General features: G+C 40.7%; 1 long non-coding RNA gene across 5 annotated transcripts in view; it reads right to left on the bottom strand.

Annotated features, from left to right (window-relative positions):
* LOC121011814 (uncharacterized) overlaps positions 1 to 18,256 on the bottom strand; it is a 56,111-nt gene that overhangs the window by 14,192 nt on the left and 23,663 nt on the right. For all 5 annotated transcript variants that reach the window (XR_005781779.1, XR_005781777.1, XR_005781776.1 and 2 more), the window contains one exon: positions 595 to 743. This is a non-coding gene — a long non-coding RNA (uncharacterized LOC121011814). The remainder of the gene's footprint in view (positions 1 to 594; positions 744 to 18,256) is intronic.

Genomic DNA, 18,256 nt, shown 5'->3' with positions numbered 1-18,256 from the left:
AAACAAAAAGCATCATACTTTGTGGGGGACTCACAGCACAGGAAATTCTTGGTGTGTGGGATGGGGTTAGAAGTAAAGCAGTTTCTTCTACACACCCCTGGATTGTGGAGACCAGAGAGAATAATCTTACTGGTCATAAAGCCAAGCTCTTTGGACATAGAAGATGACAAAGGAAAAACTTCATTTTGTTTTTATATAGAGGACTCACAGCAGATTTTGTCTAAACAGATGCCAGTCTTATGAGAACCACGAACCCATCACTTTTTGAGACTGGCTTGAACAGCAGTCTTAAAAAGACCTAAGACTTGTGTTCTTTCTCTCTAGTAATTTCTTTTTATAACAAATGACTCAAAGACAAAGACAAAGAAAAACCATGACCATCTCTATGAGGCAATGAATCAGCCACATGAAGAGTACCCTACCAAATCTTACCAGAATCACCAAGACCAAGAAACCAGCTCCACAAATATTTTCTTTTGTTGATCTAAATTTAGAGAAAATAGATGCTCACCAATATCACTCCATTAGACCATGCAGGCAGAGATCAGGAGGCTGATGTGGTAACAACTTAAGAAGCCTGCTAAGGATTCTTACCTTCTGGCTGTTTGTCAGATGTTCCAGATGTGTCAGCTGCAAGAGCCTCAAAGCAAACAGTGTCCAGTGAGAGAAGTGTATCCTACTGACTATGTCAAATGTTGGGAAGGAAAACTTTTATTCTACCCTTCAAGGTTCTTCTAGGTGGCCTAAGAGTTAAAAGTGATATGAAAACATGTTAATAGAGTAAAAAAACACTCCAAAGTTTATTACATGTGCACAGAGGCCAACTATTAATACTGATACCCAAAGAAATAATCAGGTCACACAGCTTTTGTAAGTTATAGTCAAAGAAGCATAAATCTGTGAGGAAGTGACAAAACAAAATCTATGTTTAAGAGCTTCAGTTAGTAAGGAATTCTAAACAGATTTGGGCTGTGACAGTAAATCAGTAAAAGTAATAAGGTTTGTTTATTTAGGCTTCTTTGAATTTCCTGTCTCTGATGAAAAGGATGTCTCCCTACATCCTGGTGCAGGGAGGCTCCTCATGTGAGAGATTTATTCATTGGTTTCTGGAGACAACAGAGAGTCAGAGTGTTCTTCCTATACTGGCTGTTTTTTAGGTAACTTTAAATGAAAATGATTAATATGCCATTGTTGAACTTTTTGGGGTGGGCTACCTTGGAAAGCTATACTGGTAAACCTGTGACCCCACCAGGCAGCAGATCAAATGAAGACTGTCCCCAGTTTAAAGCTACCTTTCCAGAATTATTTTCTTGGTGTGGATTTTCTCTGCCCTGGAGGCTATGCAGGTGGTTTGGGAAGGTTGCAGCTACACAGCCCAGAAGTCCTAGGCTGCCCAATGCCTGAGAGGATAGGTACTCTGCATGCGCAGACTGCATAGGTCAGGGTAGCTAGGGACCTCTTAAAGGTCAAGTGTCAAGCAATGCCAGTCACAGGAGAGAGCTATTAGGGGTATAAAATACCTTCCTAATTCCAAAGTCTGACCTACACAAATATGCATATTCTCTCAACAGCAGAGCTGCAGGAAAATGGACCACCTTGCCAGGGTGTAGTCTGGCAAGACTAATGGGATATCCCTGAATAACAGACACCTGGGAGACTTGATAACTGGTCCCATTCTGGCAAGGCCATCCAGTTTCCTCCAGGGATGCCTTCAGGAGGAATATGAACATTTGTTTAGGTTAAAAATTGGAATTAGGCAGATGCCAGGGACCTCCAAGAGCTTACTCTCGACACCTAGACACTCTCAACAGTTGCCCAGTTCTGGGTCCCTGGCCTCCCTGACCCATGTGGCCGGCACATGTGCCGTAGGTACCCTGTCAGCCCGCCGGTGTCTAGCCAGACCCCTTCGCCTGTGGAGCTGGGGCTCATATCCAACCACTTACCTAGCTTCCAGAGCAAAAGAACTCACTTCCAGGAAATCTTTCTGAGGTGGCAGCTTTAAAATGGCTACAGTCAGTACACATTTGGACCAGTTGCTTGATAGGGTCCCAGGCTTCTCCAACAATCAAGACTCTCAGGTGTCTTTTAGTGGTGGGTACCCGGTCCAGTCTGCTCAGCCCCACTCTGGCAAGTCAGTCCAGTTTTCATCAGTTCTGTCTTCAGGGGCATTCTTCACATTTGTGTAGTTTATAGCTTGGAATCACGCGGTGCCTTGTACCCCCAAAAGCCCTCTTCAGTGGCCTGGCCTCTCAAGACCGGTGCTCTATTCCAGTTCAATGTCTAACCTGAAGGAAGCTACACTGAAAGCTCAGTACACAGTCTGTCAGCCATCCTTGGGAAGCTGAGGCCCTCTCGGCTGGGGCCAATGCCTGACCACCAGTGTGGCCTCCAGGGCAGAGGGAGCCCACTGCTCATAAATCCTCTTGAGGTGGCAGCCAATCCATTGGTTGCCTAAAGAAGTTCTGGATTTACCACTGATCATGGCTTTCAGGTGTTTTTATTTATTTTTTTACTGAGAGAAAGAGAGCATGAGCAGGGGAGGGGCAGAGGATGAGAGAGACAGAATCTCAAGCAGGCTCTAGGCAGAAAGTAGAGCCATATGGATCCTGAGCCCTGTGGACCATGGGATCATGACCTGAGCCGAAATCAAAAGGTGGACTCTTAGCCGACTGAGCTACCCAGGCGTCCCATCCCAGGTGATTTTTAGTGAATGCTCCCCTGGCTAGCCAACTAGTCTGGCCTCATTCCTAGAAAAGCAGTCCAGATCCTCCAGCTTTGCCTTTGCTATGTATTGGTTTGATATGATTTCAAACCCATTTGTTTATGACTAAGACGAAAAGTATTTTCAGAGGTAAGTTGTTTTGATAGAAGAATAAAGTCAACTGTGTCAGGAAGTCATTATGTCATCCGTTCTCACTGATAAGAACTAGTAGCTCAGCAGCTGGGGGCTTGTCAACAAAAACTCATGAAGAAGTAAGTATGGCAAGGGGACATTAGACTACGAATACTGAAAGTTTGCGGGTTGATCCGAGAGGGATTGGTCTGCACAAGTCTCCACTTTGCTGATCTAAAATAGCTCTCTGAAGATGCTGGGACAATTAGTTCCTGCCATGGTAAAGGTGATCCCTTTACTGACAGCAGCAAAAACCACGCAGAGGCCTTGCTAAGATCATCTTGCCCATCAACACCCCAGCCACCGTTCCCTAGTAACCTGCTCTAGCAACACAGGACTTTTCCTGTTACACTGGCAGCTGGACATCAGCTCTCAGTTGGCTAACCTGTCCCACCCCAGTATCAACTCATATAAAGCGTTTAAAAAAGAAACAAGAAGTCCAAAATGGAGTCCTTTGCCTTCAACCTCAGCAAACCAAAACCTTAATGACAGTTTCACCCTATCCCAGGAATGTGGTCTTTTAAAAGTCAGTCTGAAATTTCCTGATCAGTACCAGTGAGGTGGTGACAGAGAAACAAACCCTGCTGGTCCCCACCCTTATCCTTAAAAGAAGCCATCCTGGCCTGAAACAATCCTTTCTTTTCTTTTGCTAATAACATCCTTGCCCCACCCTCCTTCCTGTAAAAACCTTCCATTTAGTACAACTCCTCGGAGCAACTCTGCTTGCTAGATGGGATGATGCCTTATTAATGAATTGATTAATAAAGCCAATTACATATTCTGATTTACTAGGTTGAATTTAGTTTTTTAACAAATGTTCATCTCAACTAAATTTAGACTTTGTTCCTTTCATTGCCCTTTGCCTGGAACAATAGTGTGATTAATCTGTGATTGATTCGGAGTATGCTATTTCTTTATTGGCTTATTAAAAGACATTATTGTATGTCCCATTGGCTTATAAAATTCCACACTGAACTGTGTTAAATATAGAACATTCTTGTAATTTGGTGCTAATGTTGCCCACAGTAGTTACCTTAATACTGATTAGCCATAGTATGAACCATTTGGAATGCTCTATTAAGCATCTTGGTGATAAAATATCATAAATATTTGTGATTAGCAGAGGAAATAGTAAATATACCTTGCTCACAAACCCTACCAAAATTAGTCAATAGGTGGTTTAGGGGTAGAACGGGTTGTGTAGTAACTTCTGAAGATCCTTAGAGACCTACTGAAGATTTCATCTGGGCAAAACTGAAAATTAAGGAAACTCCAGATGTTAGACTGATCATCCAACCCAGTCAGTTGTATTCTGTATTAAAAAGTACAACTGAGGAAGAGGTTACCAAGCTCTTCTTAGGAGCAGTAAGTTACATAGACTTTTATAGGCAGAAAGGAAGAGCACTAGTGAGACAGGGAAGCTGCAGGACTCCATAAACATCTGTTTTTTGGGTCGCCTGAGTGGCTCAGTCGGTTAGGCGTTCAACTCTTGGTTTTGGCTCAGGTCATGATCTCACAACTGGTGAGTTCAAGCCCTGCACTGGACTCTGTGCTGATGCATGGAGTCTGCTTGGGATTTTTTCTCTCTCCCTCTCTCTCTGCCCCTCCCCCACTCACTCTGTCTCTCTCCAAATAAACTTAAAAAAAATTTTTTTTAAAGATTTAAATTAAAAAAATCTGTTTTCTGCCTTTTCCTGCTTCTATTCTTGCTAAACCAGCACCCCCACTTTACACATGCCTCATAATGCAAACTGTACATCCTTCTTGTAAGGGTCAAGGAGGTCTTTAGAATAGATCCCATCTAAGGAAGGACCAGGTGAGAATGACCAGACAAAGCCATCATATGTGCATTCCAGACCACTGGCACTGGACAACTCAGTGCCAAGACCCCCTGGGTCCAAGGAATAACACCTGGGCCCCCATCTTTGTTCTCACCAGTTCCTTGATGCCTGAGAGGACACATACTATAAACCACAATCCTCAATAAAAACCCCAGGCCCCAAGTGAAGTTGAGACTCTCTTCTTTCCTTTCTGAGTCTCCCAGATACCCTGTATCTATACTCCCTCTATACCTTCAGTAAACTCTGCTTTCACTTTCTGCTGGCTCACATATCATTTCTATCCTGTGTGCAGCCAGGGATCCTCCTGGCTTGTCCTGCAAGTCCCCCTCTGGGTCCTGGGATCCAGCCTGCTGGCATCACTAACACAAAAAAATATATCTCCAGTCTTGAGAAACTTAACAGAAGACCATAGGGGAGGGGAAGGGGGAAAAAAAGTTAGAGAGAGGGAGGAAGGTAAACCATAAGAGACTCTTAGATACTGAGAATGGACTGAGGGTTGAAGGGGGGTTGGGGAGAGGGGAAAGTGGGTGATGGGCATTGAGGAGGGCACTTATTGGGATGACCACTGGGTGTTGTATGGAAACCAATTTGACAAGAAATTATATTTAAAAAGTTTATCTCCAGGATAGGAAGAAATCCAGAACCTTTTGCCTCTGAGGGACTAATTCACATCCTGAAGATGACACTTACTTTAACTCTTTTGACCCTAGTAACATTAACTAGAAGCTAAGCCCATGATAATAGACAAAATGACAAATGTGATAATAGGGAACCACTCAGTCCTGAAGAGAGAGCTCATACCAGATAAGAGATGATAAAAATTAAAATGGAGTCCCAACAGGGGTGCCTAGGTGGCTCAGTTGGTTGAGCATCTGACTCTCAATTTTGGATCGGAACATGACTTCACAATTTTGTGGGTTTGGGCCCCATGTCAGGCTCTGCATAGGCAATGCCGAGTCTGCTTGGGATTCTCTCTCTCTCTCTCTCTCTGCTCCTCCCCTACTCATGCTGTCTCTGTCTCTCTCAAAATAAATACATAAAAATTTTTTAAAAAATAAAAAAAATAAAATAAAATGGAATCCCAACAAACTGATTTGGATACAGAAACCCAATGGCTATTAGTTTTATGGTTCAAAGGAGGACAAAACCTGATCTTCACAGGAGCAGAGGTTGTGTACCTCAAACCCATTACCACTGACACTAAATTGAATCAGCACCTTAGAGCAACTGGAAAAAATAATATTAATTTACAAAGATCTTTGATTGGGTAGCAGCAACCTGGAAGTTAAGATGGCCTACACCTAACATATTATCCCTTACAAACATCTCCATGGAAAACAGCAGGGGAAGCTAATATAATAATGAAATTAGGACTATTAACTGTGATTTATGAAAAGGGACAGACACATACACTGCGACATGTGGAAGCAACAGAACAAATTAAGAGGTCAACTTTTAAACTGCATCCTGGTGGGACAGAACAGCATTATTTACAGTATTTGCAGGCACCAGAAACCCAGGGGAACTGATTGATAAGAACAGCTAAGGAAGTAAGTCAAGATAGAGGCTGTAAGAGAAAGGCTGTAAGGGGTGCCTAGCTGGCTCAGTTGGAAAAGCATGCTATATTTGAACCCCACTTTGGGTATACAGAATACTAAAACAAAACAAAACAGACAAAAAACTTAGAAAGATAAAGCCTGTAGCTTGTAGCTTTAACACTCCTCTTTATAGACAACAGCTACAGCTAATAAAATAGACCCAATCAAAATAGACCATCTAGACTATCTACATAGTCCATCTACAAAATAGACCATCCAAATCTACAAGGCATTTTTGGCTACCTAGACCATTTAGACCACCACCCTTGAAAACAAATTATAAGAGTAGAAACTAAAATAGATACCCCTGAAATATATAGGAGAGGTAGGGAAACAGAAACAACAAATCTTCATAGTAATAGACCTACAGAAAATAAACCCACATATACCCACTAGTCCATTTACTGTAAATACTACCCTCTTATAAAACCTAATCTCATTAGTGGACAAATCACTGCTAGCCAAAGAGAGCAAACCCTATGAGCTCCCCATAGGGATTCAGCAGTCTCTTCCTCTTGGCTCAAGCCAGAGACAATTGTTTGTACAAATAGAAACCTCTTCTGCAAATAAAAGCACGCTATGTATACCACTATGTTGTTAGATACTGGATCCCAATAACAGTGACACAACGAGATCCTACTAATTTAGAAAAATTAAACAAACAAAAAAAAGGACTGATTGAAGGATTAGAAGGAAAACTAACCCCCATACACATGGGTATATATGTAGATTCCTAACAATGAGGACAGACTTTAAAGCTAAATGCCTTATAAGTCCCAATTTAGAAAACATTCTTAGATTGGATATAACAGGACAAACAAATAAAAGGAAAACATTCAGGAACTTCTAAAGGAACAAATGATTGTGTCTCCTATCTTATAATATAAATAACTCGATCTGGCCTGTGAAAAAGTCCAGAAAGGTCATATAGATTTATAGATTTTAGGAATTTAGGAAAATAATCTCCCCAAATTGAGGGAGCACTCCCAAATAAGGGCATTATCATGGACAATATCACCACTGGATCTGGCACTGATTACATGGGGGTAGACTTAGCTGTCATGTTCTTTGCCTTCCCTTGTGAATGCATCTTGGGTTGGCTGTCTTGATCAATTGGAATAGCAGATGATATGTTTACTAGGTTACCAACAGGAGACCTTAACAGCCAGTAATAGCTTGCAACTTTATTTCTTTTTCTTTTTTTTTTTAAATATATGAAATTTTTTGTCAAATTGGTTTCCCTACAACACCCAGTGCTCATCCCAAAAGACACCCTCTTCAATACCCATCACCCTCCCTCCCCTTCCTCCCACCCCCCATCAGTCCTCAGTTTGTTCTCAGTTTTTAAGAGTCTCTTATGCTTTGGCTCTCTCCCACTCTAACCTCTCTCTCTCTTTTTTTTCCTTCCCTTCCCCCATGGGTTCCTGTTAAGTTTCTCAGGATCCACATAGAAGTGAAAACATATGGTATCTGTCTTTCTCTATGGCTTATTTCACTCAGCATAACACTCTCCAGTTCCATTCACGTTGCTACAAAGGGCCATACTTCATTCTTTCTCATTGCCACGTAGTACTCCATTGTGTATATAAACCACAATTTCTTTATCCATTCATCAGTTGATGGACATTTAGGCTCTTTCCATAATCTGGCTCTTGTTGAGAGTGCAGCTTGCAACTTTCTAACACAAGGCATCCAGGCCTTTTGGGAAAACAGAACACAACACAACACACACACACACCAGCATTTCTTATATTGATGACATGCTCATTTATGGTGCTAACTTGGAACAGACTAGGGTTGTAACAGAGTTCATTGAATTCCTTACACTCAAAGCATGGACAATTAACTCAAGTAATGTCTAAGGACCCCACACTACAGTAAAATTTCTAGGCACAATTTGATCCTCTGAAGGCAGAAAAATAACAGAGCCAGTCATAAACAAGATAGATTGCATCCCAGCTCCTACCACAAAAGAAACAGCTCAGAAACTGATAGGACTGGGGTGCCTGGGTGGCTCAGTCAGTTAAGCACCCAACTTCAGCTCAGGTCATGATTTCACGATTCATGAGTTCGAGCCCCGTGTTGGGCTCTGTGCTGACAGCTCAGAGCCTGGAGCCTGCTTTGGAATCTGTGTCTCCCTCTTTCTCTCTGCCCCTCCCCCACTCACGTTGTCTCTCTGTGTCTCTCAAAAATAAACAAACATTTAAAAATTGAAAAAAGAAAAAAGAAACTGATAGGACTGTCTGGATATTGGAAACAGCACATATCACTAATGGGATATTTTCACATGGTCCAAGACCAGATACTAACCAATTGAAAGACTCACCTGGGCACTCTACGAAGCCCTAAAAACTACATAAGCCAATTATACTGAAACTCCGATAGCTTATTCTGGAGTAAAGCAGACCCCTGAGAGAGAGGAATTATTCCTGACCATAAATTCCTAACATAGAAAATGTATATTTCCATGCAGGATTAATGGATGAAGGGTCAGCTCTCTGCATGAATTGAGAAAATCTCCACAATTCCAGACATAGATTTTCTAGAATTTCCGAGGGGTGAACCTTTTGAAGCTTGAGCAGTTGGGCAATGGGGACCACTCTGGTCCATGGCACTCAACAATGCTTGGTTTTTAGATGGGTCAGCTTCCAGGACACCATCAAGAGAATGCTGGCCTTGAGGACTAGTGATGGTCTTACCTTGACAGAATCAGGTTCTGGAGAACACAATGTGCTTAACAAATAGCCATAAATTGGTGAGTAATATGGGAAGTGAGAGTAAGGTAGACCTTTCCTCAGACTTATGGACAGTAGCTAATGGAATAGCAGTTTTGGACATGAACGGGGCAGAAAAATTACTAAATAATACCAAATAAGAACATAATGAAGTAAGGACATAGGGCAGAAAATAGCACTGGCTGGCATCTCCATGTTTATCACTGATGTTTCTGCACATCAGAAGAACAAGTCTGAAGTAACCAAATTTAATAGCCAGATAGACAAACTCGGTAGGTAAACTAAAGAAGTGGAGATACCTAAAATTTAACTTAGATAACCCAAAAATTTATGGCTAATGAGGAAACCAATTCAAAGCATAACTATACATAAACAAGAGGGACAATGGACTTACAACCTGAACACACAGATATGCTGAATAACAGAATCATACTGTGGGCACAACGTCAAAAAGATCTTGTGGCACACATGGCACTGGAACATGTTAGAGGTAAGAAACACGTATGAGCCTACCAAATCCCTCCAATTTCATATTAAGAAATGTGGCAATCGCTGAAAGTTTAAAGCATGTGGGTCATTAATGAATACTCCAGATGACATCAAAGCTGACAGACCCTTCCAAATTATACAAATGATTACATAGGACCCATGCCTGTATCAGAGAATAAACTGTATGCATGCACCATTGTAGACATGGTCAGGAATAGGATTACCCTATTCCTGCAGAAAAATTAATTAAAAATCTGCCATCAGAGCATTAGAAATCTGGATGCTTGCTACGGTAGCCCAGCCATCACAAAATCAGATCAGAGCACCCACTTTACAGAAAAGTGAATATAAGATTGGGCAAAGAAACAAGGCATAATGTGGAAATTCCACTTACCCTACAACCCTACTGCCTCTGGGTCAACTGAAAGGTATAATGATTTGCTCAAGCAAAAGCTTAGGTTGCTTCCTAACAATCTAGATGTGAAAGCTTGGACTAAAGCAATCTGGGAGGTGGCAAGATCTCTAAAGCATAGATATAGAAAGCATGGAAAAACTCCTATTGAATGAATATACAACACTGGGGAAAGGAAGCACCTGCCACTAACAAAACCTATTGGGTGACCTAATGAAAAGGAATATTACATCAAATTAAGGAAAATAATACAATGATTCTATAAAAATTTCATTATAGGTATATACCACCTTTTATTATATCAACACTAGAGGTCTACTATTTACTCTAGCATGATACAGGGTGATTATGCCTGGGGAAATATTGGCAATAATGGTTATAATGACTATAGATATCCTTGAATGGCAAGAAAAATAGGAAGAAATTAAACATTTTGAGGACAGTGCTTTTATTTTGTAGGCATAAAACCTCTGTGCATCTTCAACTCTAACAATTATGAAGTAGATCCATGCAGCACGCTGCTTGCTGGCCATACTATTTTACCTATTGCTTACTACTGGATATCATACTTGCTATATGTATGGACACTCTTCCAACAGACTCAGCAATAGCAGTTATGCCACCATTCCAAAGTGGAATGCACCTACTGGTCCATGTACAACTCCACTGTCTGTGACATCCTCTACTTCCTTCACAGATCACCATCTTCGGTCATCTTATTATAACTAAGGACTCAACAGCATCACCAGCATCATCCATACCTCCAAGTCCAACCCCTCTCCATCTCACCCTTCAGTATCAGCACTGTCTACTCACTGAGAAACCTTTAATCAATGGAAAAATCAAATACTAGGGAATCTAGTGGAAGTCTCCAAAGAATCTCTTCAACAATATCCCCTACTAGACACTGACTTGAAGGATGAAGGTTGGCCTGAACTACTAACTGGTCCCTGTTATAACCCAGCTTATATACTAAGACAATCAGGTACTGACTTTTCTACTTTCCTTATCATACCTTACTGAATTGAGTATAGCATTGGACACATGACAGACTGTGAAAACCTCAGTTTAATTTCTGAGATACTTTGTATGCTAGTATTTTATAAAAGAGTAACAGTTGAGTATGCAGAATGGGCAATTATATCTTTAAATATTAACAGGCGAGAAACTGATCAGTTACTATACTCAATTAACACTGTTTAATCCATATTCACCTATTAGAAAATAAATCAATCCATGGATACCATGTTTAGCCTCTACAAGAATAAGGACAAGTTGTCAGGTGTACAGCAATATATAGGAAACTTAGCATATAACACTTATCATTATCCTTCATGGTAGACATCAGGTTTCTCTCTCACACTGCAGGTTTCTACCCCAAGAACATAGGAACCTAGGTTACTAAAACCTATCATGGTCATATTGGAACCTATAATAGCAGGCTATGCTTTGATATTTAGTATGCAGAATTTTAAATAAGATACAGATCCTCAAATTTTGTTTAGTTTTATCCATATTTGATTATGCTCAATTTATAACATATGCCAGAAACAAATTCACTGAAGGAAGGAAACTCTTGCAGTTCCTTGTTGGACTTGTAGGAAGTTTAATTGGAGGAATAATGGCAGTCATTTTTTTTAAGTAGGCTCCATGCCCAGCATGGAACCCAGCATGGGACTTGAACTCACAACTCTGATATCAAGACCTGAGCTGAGATCAAGAGTCAGACACTTAATGACTGAGCCACCCAGGTGCCCCTGGCAGTTACTTTTTTACTAACATTATACTTAATGATGAAAAGCTGAATACTTTCCCATTAAGCTCAGGAACAAGACAAGTCCACTTTCTCCACTTTTACTCACAATAGTGCTGGGAGTCCTGCTACACCTATCAGACATTTCTTTTTTTTTTTTTTTTTAACGTTTATTTATTTTTGAGACAGAGACAGAGCATGAACGGGAGAGGGGCAGAGAGAGAGGGAGACACAGAATCGGAAGCAGGCTCCAGGCTCTGAGCCATCAGCCCAGAGCCCGACACGGGGCTCGAACTCACAGACCGTGAGATCGTGACCTGAGCTGAAGTCGGACACTTAACCGACTGAGCCACCCAGGCGCCCCACCTATCAGACATTTCTATTCACTACTAGCAAAGTAGAAGAAATAGAAATTAATAATCTCTTTTACAATTGAACCAAAAAGGATAAAACACGTAGGGATAAATTTAACCAAGAAGGTGAAAAATTATAAAACACTGATGTGAAATTATAAAACACTGATGAAAAAAATGAAGAAGACACAAACAAATGAAAAGATAATACTGTGTTCACAGATTGGAAAAATTAATATTGTTAAAAGTTTTACCCAAAGCAATCTACAGATTCAATACAATACCTGTCAAAATACCAACAGCATTTTTTATAGATAATCCTAAAATTTGTATGGAACCACAAAATACACCTAATAGCCAAAGCAATATTGAGAAAGAACCAAATTGAAGTTCTCAAAATCCTAGATTTCAAGATATAATACAAAGCTACAGTAATCAAAACAGTATGTGCTGGCACAAAAATAGACACATCAATAGAACACGATGGAGAATTAAGAAACAAACCCATGCTTATATGATTAATTAGTCCATGTGGAAGGAGGCAAGAATACAAAATGGGGAAAATATAGTTTGTTTAATAAATGGTGTTTGGAAAACTAGACAGCTACATGCAAAAGAGCGAAGCAACTTTCTTACACCATACACAAAAATAAACTCAAAATGGATTAAAGACCTAACCATGAGACCTGAAACCATAAAACTTCTAAAAGAAAACATAGGCAGTAATATCTTAGACATCCACCTTAGCAACATTTTTCTAGATATGTCTCCTCAGACAATGGAAGCAAAGCAAAAATAGACTATTGGGACTACACCAAAATAAACTCTTTGCGCGGCAAAAGGAAAACAACAACAAAACTAAAAGCAACTTACAAATTGGGAGAAGATATTTGCCAATAAGGGATTAATAGCCAAAATATATAAAGAGTTTATGGGGTGCCTGGGTGGAATCTGACTTCGGCTCAGGTCATGATCTCACTGTTTGTGAGTTCAAGCCCCACATCAGGCTCTCTGCTCTCAGCACAGAGCATGCTTGGGATCCTCTGTGCCCCCCCTCTCTGCCCTTCCCCCACTCTCTCTCTCAAAAATAAATAAACATTAAAAAAAAGAATTTATGCATCTCAATACCAAAAAAATAAAAAAAAAAAACAATTAAGAAATGGGCAGAGGACCGAAACAAAATCCTAAGACATACAGATGGCCAATAGACACATGAAAAGGTGTTCAACATCACTAATCATCTAGAAAATGCAAATCAGGGTACCTGGCTGGCTCAGTCAGTAGAGCATGCAACTCTTGATCTCAGGGTCATGAGTTTAAGACCCATGTTGGGCACAGGGCTATTTACAAAAAAAAAAAAAGAAAAGAAAATGCAAAATAAACCATAATGAGATATCACCTTACATTCATCACGATGTCTAGTATCAAAAAGACAAGAAAGTAGTATTAGAGAGGATATGAGAAAAAGGGAACACTTGTACACTATTGGTAGGAATATAAATTGGTGCAACCACAATGGAAAACAGTATGGAGTTTCCTAAAAAAAAATTGAAAATAGAATTACCATATGGTTCAGTAATTCCACTACTGGGTATTTACCACCCCCCCCATAAGAACACTAATTTGAAAAGATATATGCACCCCTAGGTTTATTGCAGCATTATTTACAATAACTGAGATATGGAAGTAAACTAAGTGCCTACTGATAAATAGATTAAAAAGTTGGTATATGTACATAATGATGGAATACTACTCAGTTATAAAATATGAGATCTTGCCATTTGTGACAACATGGATGGATCTAGAGGGTATTATGCTAAGGGAAATAAAAGGAAAAAAATATAGGACTTCAATTTTCGTGGAATCAAAAAAAAAACAAATGTACAAACAGAAAAGAAATAGAATCATAAATATGGGGAATAAAATGAGGATGGGTGAAATAGGTGAAAGAGATAAATAGGTACAAACTTCCATTTATTAAATAAGGCACAGAGATGACAAGTGCAGCCTAGGGAATATAGTCAGTAATATTGTAATAACGTGTGACAGATCACAACTATACTTATTGTGAGCATAGAATGTATTGTTGAATCACTATGTTGTACATCTGAAACTAATAACATTGTATTTTAACTATCCTTCAATGAAAAAAGACAAAATATGTTTCTTTATAGATTGTCAATTGTTGCAATTTAAACTTTGTTAATGTGTGGACTACTCTTAGAACAGCTATAATCTTGGGGCAATACTGGTCATCTGAGATAACAGACAACCCAACCAGAAGTAAAGTAGATATCACATACCCTAATGGCTGTGATTTCTTGGGCAACTGAAAATTAGAAGCAAAAATTTTTACATCATTAAAGGAAAAAAGAATCCCATGATATTGGGGTCCACACTTTTGCCATTCCCCAATATCAACAGGGAGGTGGAGCCTACAGGCCACAGACATCTTCCTTATGATAAAAGAAAAACATGTTCCTAAGTTGTTGTTGGAATGGAACCAAAGTACCTTTATTAGACAGTGGATATACCTATGGTAGAAGTACCTATGACTATGGCCATGATGGTCCCTCAATCAGTTACATACACTATGGGAAGCTGACTGGGATAGTATGCACTAAGCCAAGCCTCATCCTAACCTATTAGAGTCAAGGGAAAAATAAGGAACACATGATGGGATGTGTAAAACTAAAACAGGTAATGGATTCTACAGTAAAAAGAAAAATATGTTATTCCAGATCAATAGAAGGTAAAGGAACTATTAAAATAACTGGAGAAATAAAACTTAGGACAAGAAAACTTAGGACAACTTAGGCACATTTGGAAGATGACATGAATAAAGTCAAAATAACTTTGCAGGAATTGAAAAGAGAACAAAACATGCATCCCTAAAATAATGACATCCCTGAATTCTGATGTTCACAATTGAATGTGTGTTTAATAATGCTATGCAAGCTTATAACCTGGAGCATTATAAAAATGGTCTCTTCCTGGGTATATATTTGTCAAGAAGTTAAACTGAGTGGTTTAATAAGGTTAAGTTTTTGTTGTTTGGTCTTTAATGTGGTACCATGCTAAAGAGTTCTTTATTATGTTTATGTTGACATGGTTGTTTAAACTGGTCATTAAACTGTGGTGTAAAAGAATGTGCATCAAGGGAAAAATACTCCCAAAATATGACTGTTTGTGATTAAGATTGTAAGTGATGTGGAATCAAGGTGGAATGGTATTTTTGTGAGCTTAGATTTGCATTGGGCATTACACCCTTAGTATTAATTAGCATGTGAGCAATTTGGAATGACGGGATGTTGTATATTGGTTTGATATGATTTCATATACACTTGTTTATGACAAAGACAAAAAAAAGTTTTTAGGAGCAAAGTTGTTTCAATATAAGAAAAAAATATGTGGAGTCAGGATGTTATTAACACGTCTGTTCTCACTGAAAATAACTCAATAACTCAGCTGCTGAGGGAGTCCAGTAGTGGGGGGGCTTATTAATAAAAACATAAAGAAACAATTATGGCAAGGGGGCATATAGACTATAAACGCTGAGGGTCTGTGAGGATGATCTGGGATTCATTGGTCAGGGCGAGACTACACTGTGTTGAACTGATAGCCCTTAAAGACCTTGGGGCAATTAACTCCTGCCTGGTAAAAGCAACTCTTTCACAGGCAGTGGAAAAAGTTGTACAGAGACCTCTCACAAAGATCATTTTGCCCATTAACACTAGCACAGTTGTCCCCTAGCAATCTACTCTAACAACACAGGACGTTTACTTTTGTACTAGCGGCTGGACCTCAGTTCTTGGTTGGGTAAGCGGTCTCTGCCAGGTACCAACTCTGATAAAGGTACATATCAACTAACTTTGGACTTGACTGCTTCCATCTCTCCTTGCCTGGAACAATAGTGTGATTCAACTGACATTGGTTTGAAGTAGACTTCTTTATTAGCTTATTAAAAGACATTATCCTGTGTGCTATTGGCTTGTGAGGTTTGCACAGTAAATCAGCTTTGAATACATTGTTGGCAGGGCATCTGAGTGGCTCAGTTTGTTAAGTGTCCAACTCTCGATTTCAGCCTGTCTCAGGCTCTGTGCTGACAGCATGGAGCCTGCTTGGGGTTCTCTTTCTCCCTCTCTCTCTGCCCCTCCTCTGCTCTCTCTTGCTCACTCTCTCAAAGTAAATAACACTTAAATTAAAAACAAAAATTACATTGTTGGCAAAGACAAATCAGTCTGTGAGCATTATTTGCTTCCCTAAACAAAACAGCCTCCAGGAGGAATATGTGCATCTGTGTAGGTTAGGGCTTGAAATTGGGCAGATGCCCGGTACCTCCAAAGCCTATTCCTGTGCCACAGCCTCAACCAACATTGCCATGTTCCCGGTCCCTGGATACCCTGACCTGCATCACTTGGCATCAGCAGTCCACACCCTGTCAGCTGCCCAGGGCCAGCTGGGGACCTCCAGGATGGTGGAGCTCAGGTAGGTCCTGAGCATCCAACCTCATTGCCTCAAGGACAGAGAAAACCCATCCCCTAAAAATCACTCTGAGGTGGCCATTGAATGGGCAACAGTCAGTCCCCATGTGTACTTACTGTTTGCTGGGTCCCAGGCTTCTGTGGCAATCAAGGCTCCCAGAAGTCTCTCACTGGAAAATATGTCAGCCAGCCTACCTAATCCAGCCCTAGCAAGGTGGTACATGTTTCTCCAGCTCTGCCTTCAGGGGAATATATGCATTGGTATAGGTTAGGGCTGGAATGAGGCAGATGCCAGGTATCCCCAGTAGCCTTGTCCTGTGACCTGGCTTCACAGTACATTGCCCTGTTCCATATCCCTGGGTACCCTGACCTGTACCTTCCATGCATGTGCAGTCCACATCTTGCTAGTAGGCTTTTGGCTGCAGGGGCCCTGCAGGGCAGTGAAACTCAGATTGTTCACAACCACCTACTTGGCCTCCATAGTGGAAAGAATCCAATCCCCCAGAATTTGAGGTAGCAGGTTTAAACTAGTGACTGTCAACCTCCATTTTGGACTGGCTTCCTGATATTAGAGTCAAGGCTGCTCCAGACTTCTGGGATGCTTCCTCAGTCTATTACTGGAGGGTACCTTGGCCAGCCATCCCATCCCTACCTGGCAAGGCAGTCCAGATTTCTCCAGCTCTGCTTCAGTGTGAATATGCACACTTGTGCAAGGGAAAACTTGGAACTAGGAGGATGCCATGTGTCCCCAGTAGAGTGCTTCTGTGACCTGGCCTCACCCAACATAGCCTTGCTTCAGGTCCCTAGCTACCTTGACCTTCATGCTATGCATATGTACAGTCATTCCTGCGCCACCTGACTCTGGACTGCAAGGGAAACTCCAGGCCTGTGGAGCTCTGGCTGAACCTCAACCTTCAAAATGACCTTAGGGTGAAGAAAGGCCTCTCTGCATAATCTTTCTGAGGCAGCAGCTTTAAACTGGTGTCAATTAGTCCCCTTTTCATGCTGGCTGCCTCATGAGGTCCAGAACTTCTCCAGCAATCACAACTCCAATGGGAATGGAGGCGGGGGGGATGCCCAGGTCAGCCCTCCTGGTCCAATCCTGGCAAGGCTATTAAGAGTCATCCAGCTTTAACTTTATGTGTATTTGTGTAGGTTGGTCCTTGCACTGAAGCAGCTACCATGGACTCCCAATAGCCGGTTCCTGTTACCAAGCCTCTCTCAACAATTGCCCTGTTCCAGATCTCTGCCTAGCTTGGCCTGCATAGCCCACACATGTGCACTATGAACCTGGCTGGCCAGGGCCTTCCAGGCCTGTGGAATGTGGGCCTATCCACAAATAACAGTATAGAAGTTCAGCTCAAAGCATCTTCAGAGAGGCACTGTCAATCTTATAAATTTGCCTGTAGTTTGATGGTCTCTGGTGATATTTCTGAATGGCCTATAGAACAACAAGCATGAAGATTATCTATATTCAAGCTATTGTGGGGATTTCCCTGAAGTTTATATCAGGTCATTCATTTTCAGTTTGTAGGGCTTCAGGAAAAAGGGAAGTTTTAGTTCTCAATGATTTTAAGTTGAAACGATGGGAGAAAATGGAAAATGTTATTTTTGAGAGTTGTGTAGCCAGACACGGGAGGAAAATAAAAGAATTCAGTATCTAGTCTCATTTACAGAACCTCAAAGATGATTAATAGA

This window comes from Herpailurus yagouaroundi, unplaced genomic scaffold, assembly GCF_014898765.1.
Source record: "Herpailurus yagouaroundi ecotype Mexico unplaced genomic scaffold, PumYag 195, whole genome shotgun sequence".
Taxonomy (NCBI): domain Eukaryota; kingdom Metazoa; phylum Chordata; class Mammalia; order Carnivora; family Felidae; genus Herpailurus; species Herpailurus yagouaroundi.
This window is presented reverse-complemented; position numbering and strand designations above follow the sequence as displayed.